This window comes from Nyctibius grandis, chromosome 3 (assembly GCF_013368605.1).
Source record: "Nyctibius grandis isolate bNycGra1 chromosome 3, bNycGra1.pri, whole genome shotgun sequence".
Classification (NCBI taxonomy): Eukaryota; Metazoa; Chordata; class Aves; order Nyctibiiformes; family Nyctibiidae; genus Nyctibius; species Nyctibius grandis.
The window spans coordinates 100,979,987-100,986,799 of record NC_090660.1 but is presented as its reverse complement, the minus strand read 5'-3'; the positions used below and the strand labels follow the sequence as shown (position 1 = coordinate 100,986,799).

Genomic DNA, 6,813 nt, shown 5'->3' with positions numbered 1-6,813 from the left:
ATCAGCTGTCATTTTTCAGGAAGCAAAGCGTTCACTTGCAATACTAATCAGTAAGCTGTTCCAAGAGTCAGTGGCTTACTTCTTGCACCAAAGTAAATTAATTATCTGTTGCAAAGGACCTAACATCATCTCAAAGTGGTGAAAAATTCCCTCACAGGGTTAGTAATTTCCCATGTGTTATGTTTTTAGGACCTTAAAAGTAAGTTCCCACTGAAGCCAGCTTGTGATGATGGTGATGACATGAAGGTGGCAAATTGGTTTTCATTCTACATATTTGGAGCAACATTTCTGATACAGGTAGGCAAAATAGAGTTAAAAACTGAGAGGAGGGTGTGAAAGGGGGATGCTGAAATACTCCACGACTGAACTTTCAGCCTCCCCCAAAGCATCTCCCCTGGAAAACCCAGCGAGACAACCGAGAGGGGCAGGCAGCCGGCAGCAGGGCCTCCCGGCGAACGGGCAGCACTGCTGGGCCGAGGCAGGAGGCGAGGGCCGAGGCCGCCGCCGCCCCTCCGCGGGCCGGCGCACGGGCCCTTCCGCGCCGCATCTGCGGGCGCAGCTGCTGGGCGCAGCGGGTGGGCGGGGGCCGGGCAGCGCTCCTGCCGCCGCAGGTGCCGCGGGGCCGGCGGGCTCAACGCCCCAGCCCCGCGCAGGCCGCTGCCCGGCGGGGCGGGCGGGAGGCGGGGCGGTGGGGGCGCTCGGGCGGGAGGCGGTGGCAGCCCCGCCAGCACAGGAAGTCGCCCCGCCGAGAGAGGAGGGAGGAGGCGGAGCGCTGCCGCTCGGCCCGAGGTACCGCGCCGCTTCCCGGGGTGGGCGAGGGGCCGCGGGCGCCAGGGCCGGCCGGCATCGCTGGGCCTGCGGTTGTCACGGCAACCGCCCCCCCCCCGGGGCAGCGGGGGCGCGCTGCCCGCCGCTCCTCCGGCGCCGCCATTGGCCTGCGGGCACGGAGCGTCCGCGCTGGCGGCGCGCTCGGCCGGCCCGCTGCCCGCTGCGGGCCTCCGCTGCCATTGGCCGGCAGAAAGCGCTCGCCTCCGCGATTGGCCGGAGCGCGCTGCCAATCGGGGCGGTGCCGTGGGCGCCCTGGTGCCGCCCTCGTAGCGTGGGCTGAGGGGCCGGGGCGGGTCAGCGGCAGCCGCCGCCGCGGGCATTGTGGGTGTGGGCGGGAGAAGCCGCCTCTCTCCCTTCCCCTCCGGCGGCGTCCGCTGTGCGGGGGAGGCGAGAGCCCGCCGCTGCCCTCAGGGACGGGGCTGGCGGTGCCAACTCACGCCGCACCGAGCGCTCCTCGGCTGCCTGGCCTGTTTCCCCCGTGCCCGCAGGTGGTACCGGGCTGAGCCCTTCACCAGGCTGCGACTGGCCGATTTGGAGGGAAATAAACCCCTTACTAGGGGGTCTTCTCGGCGAGGGCTGTGTTCGAGGCCTGGCCCGGGGGCTGTCAGTCTGGCTGAGCTGACAGGAGCCTGCGATGGCTCCGTGTGAGGACACCCTCTCGGCTTTCCCTCGTGAGCTCAACTTCTCACGTGCTGCCCTCCAGCCCAGCGTGGTTGGGTTTGTGTGTGTGAAACCCAGCTGTGTGGGGTTTCTGGGTGTCCGGGAGCTGGACAAACAGCTGCTGGGTGCATGTGTGAGGAGGCTGACAGCCCCACACACAGTGAGACCAGGATGTGTTAGAGCCGCTGCACATACGGTGTATAACGGGGCTGTATGTGTTCTGCCGGCTGTGCGTATACAGTATATCTGATATAGCCTGGGACTTGAGCTGGCTGTGTTTACCTTGCAGGCGTGATGTGTTCTGGGTACATTGGACTCCTTTGTGTTTTCTGCAGAGTACGCTGGTTCCACTTAAGCTCAGAAAATCCTGGACAGAAATACGGGAGCTGCAACATTTCTAACTATGAAGTGTTGGCAGGGATTTCTGCCAGCATATTCATGTGGCTCTCAAACTGTTCCACCTTACATCAGCCTACATAGTTACAGGGACAGAGCGTAGTACCAGAAAGCCCCTTTAAAAGGGCTTGTGTTATAACTGGGCTGTATGTACAGCACGCACATTCACACACAGTAATTCAATTACATGTCATAGTGGGCTCAAGGTCTTTGCTGTTGGGGACCTGGCTCATTCCTGAAGAGCTAATCAGAATGGAAGTGTACCTGTTACTAAAGACATGTTGACTTTCTTCCAGCCTTTGCTATTGATGTGTGACTTCCATAGTGGGAAACTGTTGAAAGTGATTTTTAAGGGATACACAAAAATCTACAAGTATGCGGAACATTGAACCATTTCTTAAGTAGTGCTGTTTGGCATGTCTTCCTTGGCTGAATCTCTTCACCTCTTGGTACAAAATGGGCTAGGGACAAACTTCGTTGTTCAGAAAATAGCTTGTCTGCTCACTAAGGAAAGATTTGGCAGATGCTTTTGTTGGCATGGTTTTCTTTGATCATGAATTAGTACAATTTACCCTTCTAGGTCTTGTGTTATGTTTTCATGGAAGCTGTGAAGATGTAAGCCTACTTCAGGTCAGTACTGTGAGTGTGAGCATAGAGAAAACAAAGAAATGTTGACTTTGAAATAAATTTATCACACCAATACAAACAGTTGACACATTTTTTTTAGGAAAGGGCAGTTGCTCACTTTTTTTCTCTTATTCTTGCTTCAATATGTAAATCCATTTTGTAATTTACTTTATAATTTATGTATAGTCTTCTAGCTGAATCTGTCTGAGCAGGGGCAGATGACCCAAGTAGATGACCTCAAGAGGTCCTTTCCAACATCACTGATCCTGTAATTCTGTGAATTTGATTTGTTAATTTGACCAAGTAGAGATTACAACAGTATTCTACAATTGACTTCTTAGTGTGCCTAAAATAGTATTTTGTATCTGCAAAAGCAGTAGAGAAAATACTCAGTTGTCTCAACACAGATGTGAGAGCTCTTCAGATATCTGGGTTTTGAAAGATTGTTTCAACTCAAATTACTAAAACAGAGATTCCTGTTAGCGTTGGTAAAACTCCTGTTATAATTAACTTTAAATCTTGTATTGATATACATACAAAGACATATGTGTTTCTGTTAAGTTCCATAGAAACAGGACTATCCCTTCCATTTCAGATGCAAGCAGCTGAGTTCCTGAATTCAATTACTGCATCACATGGAATGAACAGGATTTTTCCATACATCTTCCCTTAAAAACAGACTTTAGCAAAAGGTAATATGCAACAAGATATATACTTTTCTTCATAAAATCAAGAATAAAGGCAGTGCTTTTATTACTGTTTTTTTATTATTTTCATAAACTTGAACTGTACAGAGTAAGTTAATATGCATTGAAAGATTCCACATGCACTCCAGCCAGTTCCCTGACTTCTTCATAACTCTTGCCATTACACTCTGCAGCCTCTTCAGAAAAGGAAGCCAATTTGTGTGCGACTTTTATAGCACGTATGGGAAAATCCTTTAACTCACTATTGTTCACAATAACAGAACAAAGACTGGTCATGTAAGCTAATACGTTAACCTGTGATACTGCCCAGTGTATATATAGGATTTACTTGGTTCCAATATTTCAGCCAAATCCTTCAGCCAAGTCTTAAAGAACGACTTAAGCTCAGTGCGCTTTATGGCAGCACCAATTTTAGTACACTCCACATAAAGAACAAGGTGAGAGGGTTTTTTTGCAGTGCAATGAAGACATTTCCCTTTGATTTTTCTGTGAAATTTGTTTCTTGATACCATGAATTAGTTTTGTTTCTTAGATAGCTTTAAAAATATTTCGAAAGAAACCAGACAAATACCGTCAGGATTAGTCATAATTAATCGCAGTTGGAATTTTAGAGTTTCCATAACTAGGAAGTTCTTGGTTTTGTTTTCCTTTGGGATATTTCCATATTAATCTAAATTTTTCATTAGGCAAGACAAGCTGTAAATTATAGAGGAGGATAGGATACTTTGGGAAGTGTTTATATGTTGCTAAAGCAGGCTAATGTTACAAAATGGGGTTACATGTTAAAAAAAACTAAGCCAGTTTAATATCATCTTGGAGAGCCAAGTTGCTCTATTAAGTACTTATTCTTCATAAGTAAATTGTTATGTTTACGTGTTATGAGATACATAAAGAGAATGAAAGATAGATGGTTGTAAGGTGTAGAGAAAAAAGCTAATTATTTCATTGACAGTAGAAGTCTCCCTCAATCCTCCGACCCTCTTACGATACTACTGTTGTAATACAGTTACTTGTGGGAAAGAGGACTGCGAAACTATATGTTTTCTGCCACAAGCTCTGCTTTAAATTTTTCTGCTCATGTAGATTTTTTAATTTGCTTGCAGGTTTACTTTTTATTGGGGAAAAAATGTGAAGAGGTTTACAGAATACATACAAGCTGATCATTTTTTAAAATAAAAAGTGAAGTGCTTTTCAGTGAATGGCTATCCTCATTTCAAATGAAGTCTGCAGTGATTAAATATTAAAATGATCGATGGTTTAAATTAATATAAAAACTTTTCAGGATATTATTACAAAGATTAACATTTTTAATGTTTTAATACTTCCATAGTTTATCAATCACAGGCACAGTGAAACTGTTTTTAGTTACCAAGCTGATGATCTCATATATCATTGCAGTATTATGCACAATATAAACATCATGGTGTCGCTGCTAGAGGAGATGAAGAAACACAATTTATGTTACAGCTCTTTAATAATCAGTTGTAGTCTTGAAGTATTTTTTGACACACAGAATAAGCAGATAAGATTTTTTTTTTTCCCCTTGGGAAAGAAGATAACAAGGAAAGATAGTTCAAGAAAAACTGTGGTGTTTACTATTTAAGAAGGAACTCTGTTTCATGTGATGACAAACATAGACGGCCACTGGTACTGCTACAGAAGAAGAAAAAGCACTTGCATGTGTTTTTCCAACGAGGACTTGCATTAATGCAACTTTGATATCCCAAAGTTATCCGCAACAGCTAATGATTCCTGATACATTTTTATTCATTAGAATTATGTTTTAAGGTCATGGGAAAATGTCAAGGCACCCCAGGTGCTTTTGTATCACTAGCTGCGCATAGGTACCCCTGTAATTCAGTGGGCTGAGTAAACACTTACTCCAGGCATTCTTGACATGGACAGTGCTAATCCCTTTGTTTCTCATTTCTTCTGCATTTTTTAGCAGCAAGGCTAAAAATCAGCATTAGTGATTTTAAGTTTGATTTTTGCCTTTCTAACCACATATTGCAATGATACAATAGAGCTTTTATGCAATACAGTTTCTTGTGTCCCAGGACTTTTTGCAATGTTAAATAGGATAATTCATACATCAACAAAATATTGCTTATTCATGTGTTGTGATTGTTCTTGGCATTGTCCTTCATCCAGTATGTTTTACCATCAAAAACAAGACGGAATTGGAAAGACACGGTGGAATGAATTAGCCAATGTAAACCCAATAACAAGTGTAAAGAAGGATGGGAGATCGTCAGGAGAGAAAGGGTGAAATAGAAACCCAGGAGCAGATGTGGAGCTGATGAAGTGAATAAATGGGGAAAGACTGTTCTGACAGCAGAAGCTTACAGTGGAGAAGTCACTTTACCAGAAAGGGCAAGTATGAGAGAGACAAAGAGCAAAGGTTAGCACTAGGTTAATGTTGAGAACGGTATTGGGAAGTTAAAATCCAGGGGGCAAACTGAAGCACACTATTTTGTACACAAGTTTGTTGTCAGCTACTAATGCAGTTATTTCTATTCTTAAGTGAGACAACAAAATAAAAGATGGGGTTACATCACCTATAGTTGCCAGAAAATAGCCAGAAGAGCCAGAATGCCAAATTTATCCTCATGTATTTCCACTGAAATAAAATAAATAATGAAACAAAATAACCTGTTATGAACTGTTTTTTATAGTGGGGAAACAGATTGGGTTGGAAATGTAGTAGATTTCAAAGTTTCAATTGTTTTCTCTCCGGTTGTGCTGTGTGATGTAAATGAAGAAAAGGTTAAGTTTACCCATGATAATTCCCTCTCACATTTACATTATCAATCAGCCTTTGTAGCTTTTTGTGCTTTTATCTATTGTGTTTTCGTTGTAATCTTTACATATGAAGTTCTCAATTCTACAGACTCTCATGCTCAAATTTATTCATGAATAGCTCTGACAGATGTGCTCTGGAAGCCTTAGATGCTGTGGTTTAAGATGCTGCCAGCTGGTCACCTTCTCCCCATCCCTCAGACTGCAGTCTGTACAGAAGAGCCAGCAATACTTGCACCTCAGCTCGCTTCCCTCACTTTAACTCACATTTCTTTTTGGGTGGCTTGAGCTGATGCATAGGCTAGGAATGGGGTCCTGGGCGCAGAACATACCCACTCTTGTTGCCCTTTTTTATAGGCTGCTCACCCCTGGCAGAGAGGTGATTAAACACGCAGGGTCAGCAAGATCCTTAAAGCCTCTCAGATACCCAAAGTTTGTTTATGAGACTCCCCTATAGTTTCAGGTTGAACATGTTTTAAACTTTCTATTTTAAATTACCTATATTTTCAACTTGTTACTGTACCAAGTCAGTGTGGGGATATTTCAGTACTTAGCTTTACTATGTCACCATCTCTACTGTGTCTGCTTTTAAAAGTGATAGTTCCTAAAAGCTCATATTAGAAAACATAGATCTTTCTTTCCTGTAGTGTGTTTGCCATAGAAATTGTCCAGTAGGCAGTTTTAGTGTTGCACTCATTGTGTGTGGATTGATTACCCTGCCTCCAATTAAGATTACGTCACTTACATCGCTGCTAGACCAGTTTTGTATTACTTGCATTCTTGCCAAAAGGAAACA

The 6,813-nt window shown here is 44.4% G+C and overlaps 1 protein-coding gene across 3 annotated transcripts in view; it reads left to right on the top strand.

Annotated features, from left to right (window-relative positions):
- The first annotated feature begins 735 nt into the window (after positions 1-735).
- The window catches only part of TRIQK (triple QxxK/R motif containing), a 62,374-nt gene continuing 56,296 nt past the window's right edge, over positions 736-6,813 (top strand). Inside the window, exons 1-3 of one of the 3 annotated variants that reach the window (XM_068396737.1) lie at positions 740-789; positions 2,465-2,514; positions 3,107-3,203. The gene's annotated coding sequence lies outside the window, so the exon portion shown is untranslated. Of the gene's footprint in view, positions 790-2,464; positions 2,515-3,106; positions 3,204-6,813 lie in introns of all 3 variants that reach the window. The other 2 variants (XM_068396738.1, XM_068396740.1) reach the window with 2 other exon arrangements.